General features: G+C 37.0%; 1 long non-coding RNA gene and 1 pseudogene across 1 annotated transcript; one reads left to right on the forward strand and one right to left on the reverse strand.

Annotated features, from left to right (window-relative positions):
• The first annotated feature begins 47 nt into the window (after positions 1-47).
• On the forward strand, positions 48-418 carry LOC121049007. Its single transcript, XR_005799120.1, has 3 exons — positions 48-144; positions 270-314; positions 406-418. It is a non-coding gene; the product is annotated as an uncharacterized LOC121049007 (long non-coding RNA).
• A 4,643-nt stretch (positions 419-5,061) lies between these two features.
• On the reverse strand, positions 5,062-13,116 carry LOC112164162 (annotated as a pseudogene).
• Positions 13,117-24,348: the final 11,232 nt, after the last annotated feature.

A 24,348-nucleotide genomic window follows, 5' to 3' on the forward strand; every position in this document is an offset into this window, starting at 1 on the left:
ATGATGTTATGGTTTCCCATAATCACACAATAGAGTTTGAGGAGTTTATCAGCAATCATTTGCGAATTCGTGACAAGGGAACTCATACTATGCTCCAAGCAGATCTAGTTGAGCACTTGTGGCAACGTCACTTGGCTAATATCAGTAAGTAGATATTGTTTCTGGTAGTTTTAGGGCACTTTATGTATTGTGGTTACCGTTTATGTTTACTATTGGATGTATATAAAGTCTTGATTCTCGGTTTGACATTTACTTTTATCTTGGCACAGATAATTGAGGGTGTACAGCAATGAGAGGTGAAGGAGCTATTGCAGGTAAATCTTTGATTTTGATACTATGCATTGTATTGCAATTTCAACATAAAAATCTTATTTTGATAGTTTTTCTGTTTTCTTGCTTTGTTAGTATTGGACGCTGCCGCTAGAGGTTGGTTAGATAGAAACAGGCTTGTGGTGGTCTCAAAGGAGGTAAAAACTTTAGACCATAGTTGATAGTATGAATAATGCATACATCTTGGCGTCGATAGTATATGCAAATGCATACATCTTGTAGTTGACATTATAAGAGAACATGTAGGAGGTTACTGTGGTTTATTTAAGTTGTCGATCAGCAGTGCCATATTTTCGATTCAAATCTTGCTTTTGTAAATTACTGGTAGAATGATCGACTTTATGTTACTACGAAGCCATTTTGTGAATACATTTTATAACAGCCATTGCTTATTTTTATTTGATTGGTTATTTTCATTGCTTAACAGCCATGTTTTTTTTTTTTTCAAGAATCTTTAGTGCATGTATCATTTTCCAGTGGTAGCTAGTGAACTTCATTTTCCTCAACTGTAAAAGCTAGGCCATCAAATGTCATTGCTTTGATGTATATATACTCATCAATGTCACCTTTAATCCTCACACACATTCACAGACCCAAAACCAGTACCATTGTCCTTCAGCTTCCACCATTTATACCTTTCCCTAATCTTTAGTTGTTTCTTCTAGCAGCTGGCATCTTGATCAGATTTCTTTTTCTTTGCTAGGTTTAAGGACCTTCTTTAGGTCTTATAATTTAGGCATTATGGTCGGAATGGTGAAGAAAATGTGCGTGGTGTGTGTGGTGGTTTTGGTCTTGAACTTTGGGGATCCTTTGGTTGATAATGGCAAAATAAACCAGCTTCAGTCCTTGGCAAGAGCTGATTACTTGCCTTATGGGATCGACTTCGGCGGACCAACTGGAAGATTTTCCAATGGGAAAACTGTTGTTGATGCTGTTGGTAAGCTACTCTCTCACTTTCACCAACATTCACATGCTTTGCTCTCCAAATTTATCATCATAATTGGCATGTTATTTTGTCCAAGTCAAAATAAGTTTAGCTATTTTATACATAAATCTGACTAACAGTTCCTCTAGACAAATTCTAGTCGTATTACATAGTACACATGGTTGTTTTATATAACACACTTTGTACATCTTACTGTACTCTGATCTCTGTAAATCTTACTGCTGGTATAATATTGCTAAAAAATGGTTTTTATAAACCGGTTGCAATTATATCTGTATTGGTAAAGGGTTTGTAACAAATGCTGGCTAGGGATTTGCAATTATATCTGTACCGGTTCCAATTATATCTGTAAATGGTTTTTCTCATTATCATAACTAGCCTTTGCTTGCTGTCCATTCGCACAGCTCAAGCTTTTAGGACTACAACATTGATTTCTATGTTCTTGAGTTAAATGCCTCATTTAAATTAGTTACTTTTTGTACATGTTGCATTTTATGAGACATTCAGCTTTGGTGAGCTTGGTTGGCAGATTAGACTATCAACTACATGGTCTTTAATTGTTTCTATTACCTAACATGTGACTGGAAATAATGATGAGTTAATGTGCAGACTGATGCCTTAAATTGATGAGGTACAAAAGGTGCAGATAGATTCTTTTCAGTGCTCTGTTGTGCAAGCTTTGTATTTACATTTTGCTCAGTTTGCACGTTTTTGCTCAGCAGTGGTCGTGTTAAGTAGACAATCAGTTTATTATTTGCAATATCTGTAAATGGTTTGTGCATTTTGCCCAGTTTCATAACTCTCTCATCAGCATTGATTTATCTACAATGGCTGCACCTCACCTACCACAAGTTCTTCTTCTTCTTCTACAGCTTCACTATCTTGTTGTTGTTGTTGTTCAAGGTCGGAGGAGTGGTGGGGTGGTCCTTGTGGGTAGACCTGAGGATCGTGAATGAGCAATGCAGTAAGGCCATTCTCAAGCTTAATCACTCTGTAGAGTCGTTTGTCATTAGGAGACTTTATTACAATGTAGTCCGACGAGAAAGTGCAGCAACCCATCACACCCATACCTATTTAGAGAGAGAGAGAGAGAGAGAGAGAGAGAGCAGGGAAGGAATTCTCAGACCAAAAACAAGAGGGAAGGGAATTATGAGGTTTTTTTGTTCAATAATTTTGCGCTCACCTACTCTTGGATTTAATATAAGATTAAAATAATGAGTATAAATGATTTTAATCTCAACTTTTGAAATTAAATTTAAAGATGTGTGATCACACAATTCTTAGTAAGTTGATGACTGTGTGATTATTCTCGGGTTTTATTTTAAGACAACATAATGGGAAAGTAAATATATAACTATGGTAATTACTTGCTCGATAAAAATAAAAATTCTTAATTGGTTAACTCGCCTAATGAGTACGGGTGTAAAATGACTCAATATAGATCGAATTTGTATTGAGCTTGGGTTGCTTTTGAGCTCAAATGACCTAAACGAAACGCGGCTGTCCGCCGCAAGTTTGGACTTTAAAGCTTTTGGAGGAGCAACATTTATATGTTTTAGGAGGAAATGGAAGCCAACTTTCAGAACAATAAGAAAAAGGACCTATTTATTTTTAGTTTTTTGTGATGGATTTTTTTTTTCATTTCCTTTATAATCTTCTTATCTAATTCGAAGGAGATAGATATTTTCATGATACAGACATACAGTCAAACCACCTCAGCAATAGTGTGATGTTATAATGGATTGTTGACACATTGTGACAAGGATTTGACAAAATTAGACGGCTCCTTCAATATGCTTCCATATAATTTGAAAAATAAAAAATAAAAAAACAAAATAAACAAAATATCACAAATAGTCATTCAATTATAAAATATTCAATACTTCAATCACTCAACTTTCAAATATATTATTTCAATTACTCAATTTAAACATCGTGTTTCACTCTAGTCACTGCTAGTCTGCTATATATGATTACTTTCTTGACAAAAACAAAAACAAAAACAAAAAAAATCTAGTTTTATTAGAACTTGAAGTAACTTTATCTTTTTGGGTCCATAGACGTCAAGTTTCTCAAGTTGTAAAGTAATTAGAACCTTACTCTCTTATCGATCCTAAAATCTTTTCTCGACTATCGGCACCTGTCAAGTGTATGTGTCATGTTGACCGGAGTATTACGTTTGTGTTTTTCTCTATTACGAAAGTTATAATATTTTAGGCATACAAAACTAATGTACTTCTTATTCTTAGCTACTTAAATGTTCCTAAATTGTCCCTACTAACACTTGGATATACTGTCGATTATTAAGCCCACTGCATTGATGAATTTTTCAAGTACTGTTAACTCTAAGAAGTACAAAGATAATATAATTTTCTAACTTTTCTCTGATGTTATTATGTATTTTTTTAATTGATTTTTGAGGTCTATTAATAACAATGTAGTACGGGTCTCAATACTCGAAGCAAAACGTAGGGTTTGGAAAACAGAGGGTCGGGGTTGTGGCTTGTCTGGCGGCGTCCCAGCGTCGATGACGGCTTTTGCTTGCGTCAGTGTGTGGTGGGCGTTGCCGGATAGGGCGCTGGGATGGTCGGCTCTGCCTTGGTGGAGCGATCTAGTTCTTTTGGCTTGAAGGGATTTAGGCGGCAGCAGCATATTCCTCTTTACCTTTAGACGACAGCGGTTGGTGGATGGGTCGGATTCACGCCGAGGTGGAAAGGGGCAGAAAGGTTGAGAGTCAAAGGTTGGTGGTGGTTAGCAGATCCAGGCCTATGGTGGCGATGTAGACTGATTTCTCTCTCATGTTTTCTGGTCGTTTGTGTTGTCAATGATCCTGGCTTAGTCCTTTTTTAGCTGGAAACGATGCAAAGAGGGGAGGTGGAAGGTCACACGGTAGGCTTGGGTGTCTACAATGGGGTGAGCCGGTGTGGTTGGGCTCGGCGCAGTGGTTTGCTAGCGGTTGGGGTCCGACGTCGAGGAAATTGGAAGCATGTTGCGGTGGCCAAATTCGTTGTTTTATTAGGTTTTGGCTTTTGGTTAGTTCTAATAAGTCTCTCCTCAATTGAGCGAAGGTTTGGTTGTCTTGGTTTCATGGTTGCGCCATTGTTATGGTGTCTTTCCCGTGGACGAGTTGGTTCAACTCTGTTTTACTTTTGTTGTCAATTTGCTGATGAGCGATCATTTACACGTGATCTGATACTTTTTGGACACGGTGTTGAAGAGGACGACGTCTTTTGTACTATTGACTGCGGGTTATTACTGGGACTTTCGGGATCACATGCTCAAGGTAGCCTTGGAAATAGGTGTTTTGTGGTTAGAGTTTGGGTTCATTGGCCTGATGGTATCTGTAACCGTGGTTTTTTTGGGTATTGGCTTATGTTCATCCGAATGTATGTGTTTAGGTTGATTGAAAAAACGATCTATCTCATTCTCAAAAAATAAAAAATAAAAAAAAAAAAACAGTGTGTAGTACAATACCATTTGGTCTAATGGCATAAGTCTCATCTTTGTGAGTAAGAGATCGTGATATCATTTAGTTGTTACATATGAATTGTTGATTTGATAGAGAGAGACAGAGAGAGAAACAGAACCATTGTATAACAACTCATGCTCCAAAAGGCCTTTTGACAAAGGCCCAACAAGTATCCAAGTCACATGACCCGGCCCATCTTTGAGCAGATCAACTGCAAAAGCTGAATGGATCAGCCCAGAAAAGACCGAACGAGTGCATACGTAATCTCAATATATTTGCAAGCATTTTGAACATTTCCCTTTCATCCGCCGAAGTTATTAACTGAACGTCTGAAACTTAATACCTTATCATGGTTAAAACTGGGTACTAGGCCGCCATTCATATAAATATCAAACTATCTAGTGGTTCAACTATCTATCAACTTTTCAGAGGAGTAACTTTTTGACATCTTTTACAACCATAAAACTTGGACGACATCTTAAAGGCTGCAAGGTCTTCAATGACTTGCACAGACTCCGGTCGTGCTTCTTCAGCTTCTTGCAAGGTCTTCAATGACTTGCACATTAAAAGCGCCTTAAGGCTTTTGAGGCTTAATGCTCGGGCAAAACGCCTCGCCTCATGCAGTCGCCTCTTAAAACGCTGATTGCAACCCCATACACGAGTTGCAAGTCTTCGACGCTTTGGAGATGATTGTTGCAAATAGGTCTTGTAAAAGTTGATAACATCCTCCTTCTGAATGCTTCTGAGTTGTTCTGCGGCCTTTTTCGAACAGTCAAACGTATACCTGTAACAGATAAACAATTACAAAACATTAGAGTGAGCCTCAACCCAAGATCAGCATCAGAAAAGGCTTAATGTGGGCACTGTCTTACCATTTATCAAGAATCTGAGTCCACAATCGATTGGTTTCACATGTGAGGTATGCATCTTTCTCCAAAACCTTGGCCATTAGTCCACCTTTATAATTCTCAAAGGAATCATCGTCCAGCCCTTCCTGCAAATGCAACATGCTTTCGATAACAGAATTCTAATGCAGAGACAATAATCATGCATGCATATATTTCGAAAATACATTAGTGTATACACAACTAAGACAAGTGTAGGTAACTTTCTACATAAAAGTAGACAAAACTTACTTAGCAAGTAGTACACTGTAATAGAAAAGGTGAAACTAATAAAGAAACTTTGGATATATGCTTACCAACAACTCTTCCAGACCATCTATAAAGTTGTCCAGTCTGCCTTGAAGGTGGATCGGGTTGTACTCGGATGACTGAACACAGAAATAGAAGCCAAAAACATTGCACGTACAATTCTGGCCACAGAGAACAACATAACCAAGCTGCTCCTTCGTCCTATTTTGAGAAGTAGATAAACCATTGTAAGAAAATATAATTGGATACAAAATAAAGCAATGACCAGATTTAGATTGATTCGCAAGTCAATAATTCAGTTATAGTTTCAGCCAAAAATGAATCACCTTAGTTGATTAAAAAGTGGTTCCTGTACAATTTCCTGAAAAAGGTCAATCAATACTTTTAGTCTGACGGACTCACTCTTCACTGCCTGCTCAATTTGAAAATACAACTGCAATACGAAACCAAAACCAAAGGGAGAAAAATAAAATATAAGACAAAAGAAATACTAATTAAATAACATGTCAAAAACAAAAAGATCTAATCCACTTTAGTTACCTCAGTCACAGAGTTTGTTTCTGACTTGTTCTTCACAGTAGCATCTCTGACGAGGTTAGCATTTGGAGGAAGACAGATACAATGGTCTTTATACACCAATTTGGTAGGAAGTGCTGGTACAGTAAAGTTTGTTTGAATTAATTTTGCAAGATTAATTGTTTCTTCTTCTGACAATTGCCATGCAAAAGGCCCTCAATGTATAGCTGTACAGATTGAGGAGAGTAGATTGTAAGCACATGCCTAAACTGTAAAAATTATAAATGCAACATAGAAATCATTTTAAAGAAATGATAAACAATCCAAGCTATCGATTCACGTTTGGCAGGTTCTTCGTCCAATGGCTGGAGGATGATGTTTGACTTTAATCAATTGAGTGAATCGACTACAGAAATCTATTGCAATATCTACTATGACATATATTTCTGTAGTGTACCTGGGAAAAAATCTCAGGAATGAAAGACTTCAGATCAGAAACAGACAATCCCTTCAAAACATGCAACTGCTCATCTACGGTATAGAATTTCTGCAACAGAACTTGATCTCTCAAGTATGTTGAGTAACTCCAAGGATCCATATTGGCGTTCGTATATGCTCGCTCCATGTCTTCTTTAAAAACCTATTAGAATGTAACTTTGTCATTGACAATCCAGAGCCCATAAAGGTATTATACATAATCGAACTGAAGCCAGACATGGACTAGAGTGATGAAAATGAATGGCTACTGTACCTCAAAACGATCATCAGTTGGCAAGAAACTTTTTATTGTTTCCAAAATTTTTGATAACAGAGCTGGAAGCTTATCATTGAAACCGTATACCTCTAACTGCAGCTTGTCCAGAGACAAAGAAACAGAAGTTCCCAGGCTGGCAACACAGGCCTGCACAAAGAGTAAAGATGGGCTCCTGTCATTATAGATTCAAAAACATATTTTCTATGAAAAACCAGCTCTCTAATCTCTCGGAACAGAATAAACTAAAGCTAGTATACCCTTAGAATAGAGGCCTTCATAAAATGGCTCTTTAGTGCACAAAGCTAGCTGAGACTGGGACACTATGACTACAAACTGTATTTTACAGCTGAACTACATTGAGGAATTTTTTTTTTTTTTTAAATTTTAGTTTAAGAATTAATAAAATTTTAAATTTAAGTTCAACTTTTAAACAGTCTTCTATTCATCACAGTTTATCCTAAGAAAATATTTTGTCTAGACACTTAGACGCAACAGTTTCTAGTCTCTACTATCAAATGCAAGTAGTGCTCCCACTGAAACCATTTAAATACAAATAGTTTCCATCTAATCTGAACTGCAAAATGACTAGTTATAAGAGATGAGACACTGAGCTCATAGAGGATCTCATTCAGCTGATCTGTGAGAAGGTCAATGTATAAGCTAGTCAAAACACAACTCTTCACATCATCATATGCACCCTTCAGATTGATGCTGAAGTATGTATTTACATGTGGAAGTTTAAATGTACTGTCGAGCTTGTACCAAAACTTCATCAATGGTTCATCAAGTATACATTTTGGATAAGATGTCGTTGCAGTATCAATGCACAAAACATCAGAACGGATGGAGAAATCACGAGGAATGAAATCATTCTTTGCCGGCAGATGCAATGAAACATTAATTTCTTGAGGATTCTTCCATAAATCTATTAAAGATGGAGATATATCTTCCTCAGTATAATGTGATCCAAACCATGGCTCACACTGGAAATCTGAAACATTTAAAGGAAATAGGAGATGTTAGTGCTCAATCGTATTTATTTTTCTAAAAAAAAATTAATGTACTAATGTAACATGTATTTGGGACACAGAAATCAGAACTAGCAAGAATATAAGGAGACCACCAAAAACCTGCTAGACTCTTCCTAATAACGAGCAAATATAAAATAAGATTCCAAGACAAAGCAAAAGGATGGAGCAAAATGAACAAGAAGCATCAATTTTATTTTTTTTTGGCATAAAAGGGAGTTTACCTTCTGACTTAAATAAGGACTTTGATATCACATCAATCCTCATGTTTTCTGGTCTGAAGAAACCAAGAACATATTCTATCAATTCCTTATCCCAACTCTCGTTCACATAGTCCCCATAAATAACATGCTCTGTTGCATAATATAGTAAATTTTCTGCAATTCAGAAATTTTGAGAATAGTTAAAAGATACTAATGTAGAAATTTTACAACATATTTATGAGCACTGATATTTGCTGACAGGTAAGAAAGATGTGCACTTTCAATAAGAAAAGAAACCTGCAAGTTGTGAAGCAGAATCATCCTGGTCCTGCTCCTCTGCAAATCTAAAGTCCATGTTCCCAATATCCTGAAGTTCCCGAAATATCCACTCTTGTGGTGACATTTGACGCAATAACTTAATGTATTGATACACAAATCCAATTATTTCAAACATCTGTAAGATAGGCAGCACATATAGAGAATGAAGAATAAGTGACAAAAATGAAGCAAATTTCACTTCATTAGATATGTTGATCAGTAAATGAAATTTTTACTTCATTATGTTCAACGTTTTGTAGGATAGAAAACCCAAACTAAAGTTGGTTCCATGGTTTAGACATGCTTTGACAGAAAAGATGGGATAACCAATAGTTGAGCTTTCTAACAAAAGATTATAGGATTGCTACCTTCTCCAATCCAGAGTCAGTGAGGTATATGACCATGCAAAAGATATAAGCCACAGAAGAGCAGTCCATCCCGCTCAAACAAGTATCTAAAGATGTTACCCACCCTCTAGCTTTCAGGTAGAAATGCAAACTTCCCCTGCCCTCTGGAAAACCGAAAAATATAGTGCTCAGAATAAGATTAATTGTAAAATTCAATCAATCAATCTAGAAGACAAGTTAAATAATGAAACTAGTTAAATAATTACCATCTGCAGAGGCAATCAATTCCACAAAACTAGTTCAATAATGAATCATCTTACCATGCCCAAGCAGATGACTCAAGTAATCTTCTGGTTTCTTCAAATAGTGTTCTTGAAGACATGGAAGTGTCCATGCTAGGTGGAGTATATGAACATCGTCAACAGCCTCTAGCCTGTAAAGTTTTCCAGCTTTCCAAATAGGACCTTCTGCCTTGAACTCCAGATTTACTTGGGGATCTTTCAAGTACATCGAGAGATTCTGCAGCAGATTGGACCATTACAATCAATATTAACAAACTAGAAGTTATTAGTTATGTCTTTACTACAACCTTAATCTTCCATAGAACCAAAAATCTCTTCTACAATTGAACTATATTTACCAACAGACTATGGCAAAAACACTGTTATCACCATCACAACACCATTGCTGACTTTTGTACTCAAATATCAACCTCTATCGATTCACACAACCCAAAATTATTGTCAAGAAAACAGCAGCCCCCAGTATATAAATATATCCTTCTAAAAGCTCTAGTTTGATTGGAATATTAAGGAAAATTGAAATCTTTCATTCAAGCACACTCTGTGGTATGGAATATAACTATATGTTAATCTCATTTTCATGGTCACCTAATCTGTTAAGTAACCTTGACAAATGTAGAAACCAAACAACATAGAAAAGAAAAGAAAAGAAAAAAAAAAAAAAAAAAAGGAAACATAACTTTTACCTCCACCAATGACAACTAGCTTCATTAATCCACCGTGGTAATTGTCTCTGTACAATTTAAGTATTTGTTCCTGCAAGTTGATCCCTTTTTTCTTTGCATCATCCAAGCTCTTCTTATTTCCTTCATGCCATACAGAAAATCAATGTAGTTTCATACCAAAAAACACGTAATTTAAAACAAAGGAAAGAGAAAAAGAAAACACAATGGATTCAAGTTTTACCCCAAGAAAATTTATTAAATGGGTGACCAGGTGAGGATGTATGGCCTTGAAGTTGTTGAAGGCGGCAAAAATCGTTTTGCAGAACCGTGTTAAACTCTGTATACAATATTGGGAAATAAGGAGTTTGTTTACAGTACTTTAAGCAGTAATTTCAGAAGGACTGGCATGTACCTGAATCTATAGCCTGTACCTCTCTTGCCATGGCTTCACTTTTCATTAGAGGTGAAACAAAGAACTGAGAAAATCTGAAAGATCGAAGAGTCCAAATAAATATAGACCAACTTGTGAAATAGAAATGGAAATTAAGAAAAACAAAATGCTACTGGAAAAACATATTTCTAATGTGAAGTATATACAGAATATGCATTTCACCCCATGAAATTAAATTGAAAACAATGTACATACATCTTATTACAATTCAATGAAATGATTATAACATGCAATCTCACTGAGGAAGAAAGGATAATACATTGACCTAATAAAAAGATCATTTCAATCACAAAAGTATTTTTCTGATAGTGTTTGTGTTAAACCCTTAATATATGCAGCATACTGTGAATGTATGATTGTAACTGAATACATTCTTGTAACTGAAGTTCCCCTTATCATTTCACATCTCTTTCAATCATAACTCTGAAGTTCATATGCTCGATATTTCTCATTCTTGTAACTGAAGTTCCCCTTATCATTTCACATCTCTTTCAATCATAACTCTGAAGTTCATATGCTCGATATTTGTCATTTGAAATACTAATATCAATGAGTGAAGCAAGGACAAGATTCAATCAGGAAGCATAACCAAAACTAAAACCTTACTTGACAGACCAAAAATATATTCAATACCAAGGACTACAGTTATAACATTAAGAACATAAAGAGCTCAGTATGTACCTTTTCAAGGCACCCTTAAGAAATTCTCGTTTCACATCAAAGTAGTAGCAAGTATGTTCTGTTTCTGTGTGTGCATTTGACGACCCTCCATGCTTGGACAAGTAACTAGCATACTAGGAAAGAGAAGAGTCAAAACATGTGATAACATAGCAATGAGGACAGAGTTTTCTACCAACAGACTTGAGTGCAAGCTTATAGAATTGTGTTTCATCAAGTAAAACCAATTAAATAAACCACTGACACTAATGAGGCAAACAGAAGCATTCTCACAATGACAAGGAAAGATGTAAACTAATATCAATATACTGGGACTTCCCATGTAATGTGAGGAAAGTCCATTTTAGCTCCTAGACAATATAGTATATAATAACAACATAGTTATTCTTGTTCCATGCAACCTGACAGATCTACCAGCAGGTTGGCAGCAAAAGAACAAGCAAGTCTCCCCAGCCAGTATAAAAGTAGGAATATCAAGCTGATGATATTTTCATGGTAAGATAATTCTTGATATGTCTATGGGCAAATATCATGCTGCTTAATTATTGCCAGAACTTAATTACTCTAGTATAGGATGAATGAAGAAGACAAAGGAAAAGATAGGCACGTCCCTAAGAGTTAAGATAAATGGAACAACAACTAAAACACTCGATGGAAAAGCATACCTCATTTTCATCTGGGAACTTAGTACTCCCCATGAAGAGCATGTGTTCTGCAAAAACATTCAATCTGTAAGTGATGTATATGCATAACAACATCCAGTCACCCTTTGAAGAAGGCTAAATGAGCATGCATGTGTAACACAAACCTAGAAAGTGTGCAAGCCCCTGAGCCTCGAGAGGGTCAGAGAAGCTGCCTATTCCGACACACATTGCTGCTGCTGCCTGCAAAGACAACCAAACATCTTTTATTTTCCAATTATATCAAGTGCTTGTAACCGAGCTGAGAAAACAACTCAAGTTCATTCAGATATCTAAGTACATTATACAGAGTCTGGCACAAAGTGTTCGAAATGGAATGCCTGAAAACATCTTATAAAATTTATACAAAGACAAGGAGTATACATGACAGGTTCCAGTATGACCACAAAAGCTCTATAATGTGAAAATTTGTAATGAAAATCATGAACAAGAATGAATAGTTCCTATAATAGGTAATGGTGGTGCAGACACAAAGTCATGTTACTTTCGTACCCAATTAACCAATATTCATCAATATAATGCTGATATGTCAAGTTCCTCCAACTGGGTGTCGATACAGAAACCATGACTCTTTAAAGCCCTTGGGCCTATTTTCTTACAGAAGATAAGTTGCACCCTAGTCAAAAAGGGCTTGAGCGTCTCTAACAAACTGCAAAAGTCTTCGGTACAATGTTGTTTACCGATACATGAATGGTAGACTAGACAACTGCAGCCCTTTCCGGTGGTAGACCAACTCCTGTCTAAGGAATTGGTCTACCTCTACTGTATCGATAAGTCATACAACGTTGTACCAAAGGGCCCCTTTAAAAGGGAGATGCCCAAGTAGTCAAGTGGGCAAGTAGCTATATATTCTATATTTTTCAAATTTATGGCTCACAAGTCAACTCACAAGTAACAACTAAACTAAAACAGGTCCAAACTTGGGTGTGTTACAAAACCTGAATGATAGACGGGCATTGCAAATTTTCGATTTTAATCTTATGCTAAGTTGCAGTTGCTAACCTTCTTAGTCTGAGAAGCACCTCCCTCTTCCTTAGTTTTAACTTCACCTTCCTCTCCTTCTACTACAGCCTCACTGTCTTCTTCTCGTTGTTCAACGTCGGAGGAATGGTCGGGTGGTCCTTGTGGGTAAACCTGAGGATCGTGAATGAGCAATGCAGTGAGGCCATTCTCAAGCTTAATCACTCTGTACAGTCGCTTGTCATTTGGAGACTTTATTACAATATCGTCCGACGAGAAAGTGCAGCAACCCATTCAGATAGAAAGAGCAGGGAAGGAATTCTCAGACCGAAAATAAGAGGGAAGGGAATAAGGTTTTTTTTTTTTTTTTTTTTTTGGGATATATGGAGACCAAAAGGCCCAACAAATGCCCAATAATTTTCATGGTCACCTAATCTTGAATTTAATGTCGAAAGTTGAGATTAAAATAATGAATAGAATGTTTGAAATTAAATCCAAAAGTGGGTAATTTTTGATCACTTGGTAATGACTGCGTGATCTTCGTTGAGCTTTATCTAATTGGATTTGGACAATATATTTAAGTAAATATCTAACTAGGATTACTTGCTAAATAAAAACAAAAATTCCTAATGAGTTAACTCGCCCAGTGATTAGGGGAGTGTAAATCGACTCGATCTAGCTCGAATTCGTATTGAGCTTGGGTTGGGTTACTTTTGAGCTCGAATGGGTTGGCTCTAAATGAAAGAAGTCAAGTTTGAGCTCTAGGCTCTAGCTCGGGTTAGACGAGCTCATCATCAACACTCGTATTTAATTAGCCGACATCTCGAATTAATCTTAACTTGAGCTCACTTTGCTTGTTAAATTTGTTTTTTTTTGTTTTTTTTAGAGCGAAAAAAATTAGACACTGAAACCTCTGGGCAACCAGAGTTTTACACTGTCAAAAAATAACGCATTTAGAGGCTTGTAGAGAGATTGTATTTGTCCAAGAAGTCTCATGATTACAATTATGCCCTAAGTAATAGCCTGGAGTATGCTCGAAAGAAAGGTTACACACATATTGAAGTGGAGGGTGACTCTAAGCTCATAATTGATGTTGTCCGAGGTACCATCAATCCACCTTAGAGACTGGTTTCGCTCATCCGAGATATCAGGAAGCTTGCTGGTTACTTCCAATTAGTTTCTTTTAAACATGTTCCACGATAAGCAAACTTTGTAGCCTATGCAGTACATTTAATGTAGTATTTGGCTCGTTTGATCAAGTACATTTAATATAGCTAAATATTTTCTTTTGTAATAAAGAATTCTACTTTCCAAACAAAATGTTTTTCCATTATTAGCGTCAACAAATTCCTCCTTATTAAGTTTAACCATAACCACTACAAGTGGCCTAATGGTTCTTGCCTAGTTGGGTGTGCTCCCCAACCTAGGTTCGAACCCCAAAGCTGTCAAAGTGGCCAGGCACCGTGCTGCAATGCATAGTTGGAGTATTTCACATGCGTCGAAGGGGTTTATCTTGGACCTAGGAAGCCTTTGGGTTTCCCTTGACAAAGTCAAAAAAAAAAAAAAAGTATAACCAATAATAAACTCAAGTTCTCTCTCGGGTTTGCTCCAGGAAACTCGGACTAAGTCTAGGTTTTTTCCAATTTTCCTCTCGTCCGGCGGCGCTCGTCGGCGTTTTGCTATGCCGATTTGGGTTGCTGCCAGGTGGGTCCTGAAAGCTATTACCGGATAGTCTCATGAATGGAGGTGGCTCGGGGTTTGGCGGAGGGGTTCGGCTCAGTCAGATTCTGTAGGGATGGTGGGAGCCCTTTCAGGACCTGTGGTAGCAGAGGCGTCATTAGGAGATTTCCAGAACCGGTGGCTATGGCGGATCGGTGTGGAGGAGTGGCTTTGGCGGTCTGGAAGGATCCTTGAGGTGGTGTGGCTGTGGTGGATCTTTACCGATCGTGGGGGCGGCGTCGCTGGGAGGTTCTGGTCAGTCTCGTGTGGGGTCGCGGAGGCTGGAGGTCTCACAGCGTGACCAGCAATGGGGTTGAGGATGGGTGGCGGCGCTGGAGGTTGAGGATGGTGGCGGGCGCGGGTCAACTCTTTGCTGGGCCTTGAGTTTGGCCCATTCTCTTGGGACTGTTCAGTGGCATAATTAATTTGTGCTAGGGTGTTTTGCCCTAGGCCCAGCTCTATGTTTTAGTTTTGATCTAATTACAATAAATTTCTTGTGTTTAGGAAGCTAAGCACCGATGTGCACTCTATGTATCTCTATCGCCTCTGGAGTAGTACCAAAGGAAGGTCTCCGCTACCTCTACATATTTGATTGTATAATGAGTAGGACTATATGTACGTACCACTTGTGGGTACTACAACTAGCTTCTTGTCTGTCTATGGCCTTAAATGACAGCGAAATGATATGTAACAGCTTATTCTAGCTTGTGATGAATATACTGTTCCTTTAACTCAAAAATAATAAACTCAAGCTCATTAATTAAGCTCATCAAGAAAGAAACAAGCCAAGGTTTGCCAAAACTATATAAAAAAATAAAAATAAAAACCTTGCAGCTTTGCAACTAGCAAACGCAACTAATTAAGTTAGACAAGATCCCCTTTTTTTTTCTTTTTCTTTTTCTTGTTTTGGGAGTTTCTATTCATACCTCTCAAATTGTTATTTAGACATCCTCTTCAAATTTTACATATAAAGTTCCAAGTTTACCCTCCATCCCTTTTTTTTTTTTTTTCCTTCTACAACCTTTCCTTTTTCCACCACCAACGTTTCTCTCTTCTCTTCACTAGGGGGCACCCACCCACTTCCAACAACAAGAATAACAGACCAACACAGTAACACCCATTGAAGAATTTATTTTTCATCGTTATTGAATTACAAAGGAAGCTTGGAGAGTCTTTGATTTTTTCTTGAAAAAAAAAGATTCCAGAAAATATTCATATGAACAAGAGAGTTCGACAAATCTTGTAATTAGTTTTGTTTGGTTTATATCAAACTCATGATTGAAAATCATCACAAATAAGGTATATGCTTACGGTTCCTTCAATTGGATTCACTGTGTTTAATTTGCCTTTACAAAAATCACAGCAAATCGAGTAGTATTCTTTACCAAAAACCAAGTATATACCCATATTAATTATTGGCAGATGGAATGATCGGTGGGGATTGTTGTTGAGATGATTAGAAAAGTTGTTGAGATCGGAGAGATGGAGATGCATGCCGAGCTTCAATAGCCATATTCCTCAATTCGTTTTTATTTTTATTGATTTTACAAAAGGTAAAATAGGATTTTAAAATTTTCAAAAATATAGGAGATCTATATATAAAATGTGGAGGTTTGAATAAAAACAGTCTTTTCTTTTCTTTTCTTTCTTGGCTAAGACCAAATCTGAGCATGACTCGGTTCTTTGGGTGTGGGCAACTGTTTCGATCCAATTCGGTTTGGATTGTGGCCGGTCTTTGTTTGGTCAAACCATTTGGGTCTTACTAGGCCCAACTTATTTATGACCTGGGTCCATGTAATGTTGCCTTACGTACTGAGCATTTCATATTTTCATGCCATCGAGTGACGCCTTCGACGAGCATATGCAAAACTTTTGATTTCCCTTCCAAAATAGAAGAACTTGTTAGCAAAAACCCTGGGTGGAAACTAGAGCTTCAGAGAGTTTTGTAAACTTAATGAGCAATTCAAGATCATTCACAAAATATATAAACACAACTAATGATTAAGACGACCAAAAGAACTAGAATCAAAGGATGGATGAATGAATCACCTGCTTCATTGACAACAACCATATCCCTCGAGCAATAGGAGTACCAATAAAACTGTTATTCAACACAAGGCTCCAAGCACCAATCTTCAAGCAGCCACATGCCAAAAATTTTCTACTCAACTCTGGTGTTTAACTCCTATCAATGGGGCATGACTGAATGTTTTGTCACAGAGAGTAGGACTTTAAGCACCTATATACACAAGTTAGATAGGTCTTATCCATAACAGAGTCCTATGTAAGCTTACAAATAAGTTGTAAAGATGCCATAGTTATCATATCTCACAATTAGATATTTAATCTTATCAAAATGGATTCCTGACCTAAGAGTGACATACCAAAGCTCATTAGGTAACTAGGTAGATAATTCATGTATTTCATATTTACTGTAATATGTTTAATCAATTGTTATTCACTTAACCGTAGATAATATTAGGCCGACATGAGGGGAAATATCCCTTAATTGATCAGGGGCTCTCTAATAATATGAAATACATCGTAAAATATGGTCTCAAAGAGTCAAATATTCTTCAATTGAGCTCCTTTACTATCATGAAGACTCAAATGTCTCAACTATAGTAAAAGGTGAAGGAATGGTATGTCTAAGTTAAATATCGATCCAACTGACAAAGTGAACGAATGCCAGAAACTTTCATGGTGATGTAACATCATTATTGAAAGGTGTTCTCTTCAAAGCTTTCCTACCATTGTTGTACACACGGATAACAGTGTGAATGGGTAATAAAGTGGTTTAGCTTTCATACAAAAAACTGTCAATAATATTTTTTCACATGGATATATAGTAGTGTGATTGAATGATAAAAAGTTTTAGATTTCACACATAAATCTGTGAATGATGTTAGTTCACGTACACGGATTTTTGTGGTTATTGGTATTGCATAATTCCAATGAGCCCAATTATAACATTTCATAGGGTTATTGATAAGGTAATCTGAGGTTCACATCCAAAACCAATTGGCAATGGATGGAGTGACCCAAACCTTATAAACCCACTAGCAATGTCCCATTTTCCCATGTGGGATGTATATACTCTCAACACGCCCCCGCACGTGTGGCGAATTTTCAAGCCATACACGTGGACAACTTTGGGTAACGTGGAGCCCGTGTGGCCGTGAGACACACACGTGGGTAACCCGCTCTGATACCATGATAAAGTAATCTGGGGTTCACATCCAAAACCAATTGGCAATGGATGGAGTGGCCCAAACCCTTATAAACCCACTAGTAAGGTCCGATTTTTCTCATGTGGGATGTATATACTCTTAACAGTTATATATGTGTATGTATTGCCGGGCTGTGGAAATGTAGTGCCACACATTTGAAAGTTTGGTTTTGTGACATTTTGCAACTTAGCAAGGATAAGAAATTTCTAGTTTGCTAGGATTTAAGGAGCGGCACCTCTTATGGGGTTGTCGCGGCCTGAATCTACTCCATTGTTGGAGATCTCTTTAGGCTTCGGCCTATGTATGTTTGCCCTAGTCTCTTTCGGGAGCAATGGATTAATGTGGTGTGAGAATTTTGAGGATTCGATGTTGTTTTTTTTATGGTGGCTGCTCTGATTTGGGTCGTGTGGCAGGGGTTAGGTGGGATTGGGCTGCGGTTGATGGCGGTGGAACCGTTTGGGGTTTGTGGGATCCAGGTACTTGCAGGCGGTCTGGCAGCAAGGGATTATGCAGGCGGGGGGATTCGCGGTGGGGCTGGTCGTGGGCTTCGAGGTTCAGTGATCGGCGCCGAATGCGTAAATGGATTCGGGTTTGGGACAGGGCTTTTCGGGGCTACAACGGCGGCGACTTGGCGGTCGGCGATGGCTATAGCAGTATGGCAGCTTCTTTTACTAAAAGTCACAGGGCAGAGTGTGACGGCGCTGGTACCCTGTTCGTCGGCGGCAGGGATCCGGGTGGAAGTTGGGTTGGGTCTGCAGCCCACTATCTTTGGTGGGCTTTTTATGACTCACTAGAATTGATTGGGGCTCATGTGATTTACTATTGGATCCAGGACCCAATTCTATGATATTTGTTCGTGAAAGATCGTCTGCCAAAATGGCCATGTTCTGACACCCTTGGCCGGCTTTGATCTTTAGGTGGGAGAGTGCCTTCATTCTGGCGCCAAGTTGATTTTTGTCAAATTGTGCGTTGGAGTTCGATGGGTAGTCAAACCACCGACTACTCAATTCACTACACGGCTGCAATTCGTAGTGTAAAATCAGCGCTGCTGCTCTTGCATTTTTAATTCTTTGTATTTCAGAAGCAATTTTTGCATCTTTTCGTTTTGCCTTGTTTATTTTCTTTTTTTATGCCTTTTGGCATGGTATCGTTGTAATCTTTCAATTTCAATAAGGGGCTGACCTCATTTTACTCAAAAAAAAAAAAAGTGTATGTATTGCCAATTGATTCACACAAACATCCATCGCTTTTAAAAATTAGTGTGAGTTAAATCTGTGTAAACTGCTTGTTTTGCTTGTAGGGTCCTTAGTTCAAAAATTCAAGTACTGGGCGATCTCTGAGTTAATTTACTATTATATGTTCTTTTCTTGTCTAAGTTTGGAGCGGGAGCATTATTGCTGATAGGGCTGTCACTCGGTCGGTTCGAATCGGTTATAAGTATTACCAACTTCAAAACCAAAGCTTTCGGTTTCAAAATTGAGCTACCAATTACCAACCAAAATTTTCGGTTTTTAATCATAACTACCAAATTCGGTATTTCGGTTTTCGGTATTACCAACTTTAGAACAACTAATTCTTTGTAATTAAAATTAGTACCAACAAAACTAGGTTCTTCAATTTTATAGTCGTAAACTTAGTACTTATCTCCTAATTATAACTTTCTTTTGTATATATGACATCAAGTTTGAGTCATTTTCAATAAAACTAGGTTATTTAACCATCTTTGACTAGGTTACTTAAAATACATGTACTATTAATGTAGTATATGTAGTAATGTTCATACTATTATGAAAATTTTTATGTTTATTTCTTAATATACATGTATGTGTATTGAAAAGCATAGTATATAAAGCTAATATTTAGATAATCGGTAGATTCGGTATTTATCAAAACCAAACCAACTTTTTCGGTAACTTTTGATTTCGGTTTTATCGGTCTCGGTTACCAAAAAGTCAGTTTACCAAACTTAAAACATCGGTTGGTATTCGGTCGGTTTGATAATTACCAAACCAAGTGGCAGCCCTAGTTGCTGATGATCCTCCCATAGTTAGGGGTAAATATTTATTCCTTTTTATATTTAGTTTTCAGAGAAAAGGGTAATTTTTATCTCTGGTTTTGCATGAATATGTCTGATATACTTTCGGATGTTATAAATATATATGGGAGGATTGTGAGTTTATTATTTTTGAAGCTTAAATTCATTTGAATGTGAATGAGATCACACCCGACCTTTCATCGATCAAGCTGACGTGTGAAATATGTTTCATTTAATTAAGTACATCGCGGAGAAGACATTTCAAGCGTGGTATCAATCTAGGCGACTAGGTTTTCTTTTCAAAGGGGGTTAGTAGTGAGAATTTGGTTTCTTGTATTTTTAAGCTCAATAACTGAGCATATGTGTTAACAGTGAAGATACTTGCCTTTTGCTTAGCGGCTTGTGCCATCTAGATTTAAGTATGAGACAGCATTTGATGTACGTGTCTTCTGACCTTTAGTAACGAAGTTTTCCTTTTCTCAAAAAAAAAAAAAAAAGCATGGTATCAATCTCTTAAAATGAAGTCACAACTTGACTGTCAAAAAAAGAAAAAAAATAACAGAGAGAGAGAGGGAGCGAGAGAGAACACAAAAAATAGACTATTTATTTATTCAATTCGAAATGAAAAATAACATACTGCAAATGATGAATATTGAGTTTATTGGTGGAAAGTTAAAACTAAGAATGCCAAATTGACGAAGTACATGTGTCTATTGGACTTCTGTATTTTCGGAATACGCTGGTATACAACCAAAAATACATTTCTACTCGTGTACGTATGAAATGGATAAGCTAGCTAGTATATATAGTTCCCCAGCACCTACGAGAAGCTGTAAACAAAACTACAGACAATGATCGAATTATGCATTAGTACATTAAGCAATATTGATCGAACTTCTTAAAAAATATGAAATGGCTAGGTGTAAGTGTGAGATGGCTGTAGGAATGCAGAACTATTTACCTCTTTGTGAAAGAGTCCAATTGGAATCGACGGAAATGACCCATGCAGCGTAGCCAAGTAGACCCTGAATTCCCTTTTGCATATATATGAACCTTTGGTATATGTATATCATACCCAATCCAAGTGTTTCCAGAATAGCTATAGTCCACAACAATTGTGGAATTAAATACACAACAGGTAGAGGGGTGCACATTTTCGGACTATAATTATGAACATGTTGGTAGGCTTCGTTGCCCTTTCCAAGCTCTACTTTATTTTCTTAATAAGTATTTGCATATGTATTCTAGCCTCTGATTTATGGACTGTTGTGTTTGGCACAACAATGATGTTTCAGTTGTAACGATTTCTAATAGGTAAATTTGTCTTGAACTGGAATTTGGCCCAATCTCTTCATGATGAACACATAGAAATTAGGATGGTTTCCAAAGAGTATAAAGCTCTATTAAGAGTTTCATGTACAGCCGGCATGGGTACTGTCAGAATCTGTGTCACCTGTCTTCAATTGTACACTATCTGAGGATACGAATTAAAGCTATGATTCCTCCGTCCACCATTGGTAACCGGTCCTAGCTAGCTATCCCCTACTTCGTAAGTTTTCATATCCGTTTTTAACTCGGTTGCTGTTAAAATCTCCTTAAATGTTATTCAAATTGAAACTCAATAAATAAATAAAAATTGACAATACAATGTTATGTGAGATTAACTGTTAAGATTAGACAGAGATCGACAGAATATCTGAAGATTATTAGATGCATGTACAGAGAAGCACGATGTTCTTGTGCCTTCAACTAATATATATATATATATATATATATATAATCTTGCTTAGGTGCGGATATCCGCACCTAAGCAAAAATGTATGGATTTTGTGTTTTCCCCACTTTTCGATCACACATTCACATCTTAACCGTTCAGTTTTTAGGTCCTAATGTATAGATCACCTCTGCAAAATTTCAGCCAATTTGGTGATCGTTAAGGCATCCAAAACTGCAATTTACACGAACGAACCAAATCTGTCGAACTGGAACCGTTCGTATATATTGTTGTAATTTGCAGTTTTGAATGCCTTAATGATCACAAAATTGGCTGAAATTTTGCAGAGGTGATCTATACATTAGGACCTAAACACTGAACGGTTAAGATGTGAAAATGTGATCGGAAAGTGGGTCAAAACTGGAAATCCGTACGGATCGAAAAACTGCGGACGTCTGCAGTGGAGAACCGCTGTGTATATATATATATATATATATATATATATATATATATATATCAGAGCCAAATTTTGCTAATCACTGTAAATTACTTAAAATTATGAAATAAGGGAAAAGTCCCATATAAATTATTGTTTTGTATTCGATCTCTATGGTAACCGAGTTCACGAAAAATGCTGTATTTAGGTCACTAAAACCAATTGCAAGGTAGAGGGATAACGAGGATAAGTGGATAACATTGTTGGAGATATACGTGATACATGCAGGATTTTATAGTAAAGAAAAGTATAATTAAGAATACATGTCATATATACACTTATCAGAAGAAAGAGAAACAAAAAGAGAAAAAAAAAGAAGGCACAACTTATACTCCATTCAAACAGAAAGAATAAAAGACCTGAGAAAGATTAAAAGACGTGCAAAATGTTAAGCTCATCAGCTCATGTCTTTCCTGCAGATGTTTGTTTCCTAGTATGATTAAGGACTCCTAGTCCTAGTCCACAGAGGTATAGGTTAATTGTTTTTGTATTCACTAGGATATTAGGTTTATTATCTTCTCTAGATCTTGTACTTTTGGGAGTCTCTGCTGCTTTGCTATAGAAATATAAATAGTTAACTGTTTTCTCCGTACCTGGCAATGGCAGTTACATTGTTTCATGACATCAACTTGGCCTGAAGAAACTGGATGAATACTTCAGTTCAAGGGCAATGCCACTATGCATGCAGATGCAGCTCCGTCTAAGCAACCAGCACCTGAATATATAAGTGAACGCATCTTGGTGGTACAACCACATTTCTCAACTTACAGCATTGAGGAAGCCTGCCATCCATGCTTGCATTGGCAGCATTGATCGAGGGAACCACATTTCTCCCAATAAGAGGCTTTATATATCCAGGCTTTCAAGTAGTGTACTCGAACTGTTTTAATTTGATTTGTATGTACGTGTTGTAACTTGTAAACTTGTAGTGGCTATATTGCTTGTTTAATAATGATCGAGTTTTTTGTCATTTCAATCCATTCTTGCTGAATGCTTTTATAACATATAGTCCTTGTAACTGGTAAAAGCAGTGATAATAGCGTTTTTAAAAATAAAAAAATATATATATCTTTTTTGGGTCTCAAAGCAGTCATTTTGACTTGGTTCTTCTACAAAAAGTATATACTTAAAACTGCTTCATCAGTTCCGGACAGTCAGATTGTTCCAGGTACTTGAAGAGTAAGTTGCACCATGCACTCACGATACCAGCAACACAGGTGGTCTGTCATATTGTTCAAAATAGCTTGCTAGCTTGTGTCGCATATGGTCTAATACTGATCGATCAATCATGTTATTTTATTCTCTCTTTTCTTTTGATTCATTTTCATCAGGCTGTTTCAGAAATGGCTGCCATTGTTTTTGGCTCGCCAAAGGATGCATTCACTTACATTCTCAAGGAACTGCAGGCATCTGTGAAGGGCTTTCATTGATAATCAATGATTCAAGTGAAACTTGTATGTACTTATGCCTCTAGCTAGCTCCAACAGGAAGTGACCTCTTCCATGGCATTATAAGAACTATACAGTAGCAATGCTGGTAATAATTCAGATCCAGGGATTTCAAAAATCTACTTCATTGAGTTTGATTTATATCTCATGATGGACAAAAAGTGCAAAGGTTCAACTCCTCAAAGCTTATCTAAGGACCAGTACGTAGTTTGTTATCACTATATCAGATAACGTAACTTTGATCTGTTCGATTCAAAGAAACACAACTATTTTGCTATCTGTCTTTTCTACAAACAACTTAGATGTGTCTATGGGATCAAACTCAACTGAGAGAGGAAGAGATTCACTATCTTGAAGGATCGGCGTTCTTTCTGATGTGTTTTCTATGATAATGAAAGCTATAGTAAAACTAGTAAGTTCTTCTGGTTTGGGGTATCATTGTGTACTGAATATGTCCTCTCTTTAGATCTAATAGAAGCATATATTGGTTGTACCAATATGTTGTTGACTGCCACTCATTGAAATTAATGGATTAGTAGATCTACACAGGCAGTGTAGATGCTACTATTTTCATCTGAATTGGGGGAATATGTCTTATCTAGACTCCTTCCAACATGATGAACTTGTACTACACCTGTACTACCACTATAAACAATATGATAAACCTGATGGCTAACGGGTGTTGTAACAGCACATATAAATCGCTGTACAATAGATTCATCATCAAAACTGGTGATGCTCAAAAGGAAGTGGTCAACATCAAATTCTAAATATCAACCAGAGCTGTCAATAACTCAACAACACTAGAAAACAAACCATATTTATAACTTCTTCTAAAACTTAAGATCAGCCTATTCCATGCCAGACACATCCACTGCAATGAC

This window comes from Rosa chinensis, chromosome 5 (assembly GCF_002994745.2).
Source record: "Rosa chinensis cultivar Old Blush chromosome 5, RchiOBHm-V2, whole genome shotgun sequence".
Classification (NCBI taxonomy): domain Eukaryota; kingdom Viridiplantae; phylum Streptophyta; class Magnoliopsida; order Rosales; family Rosaceae; genus Rosa; species Rosa chinensis.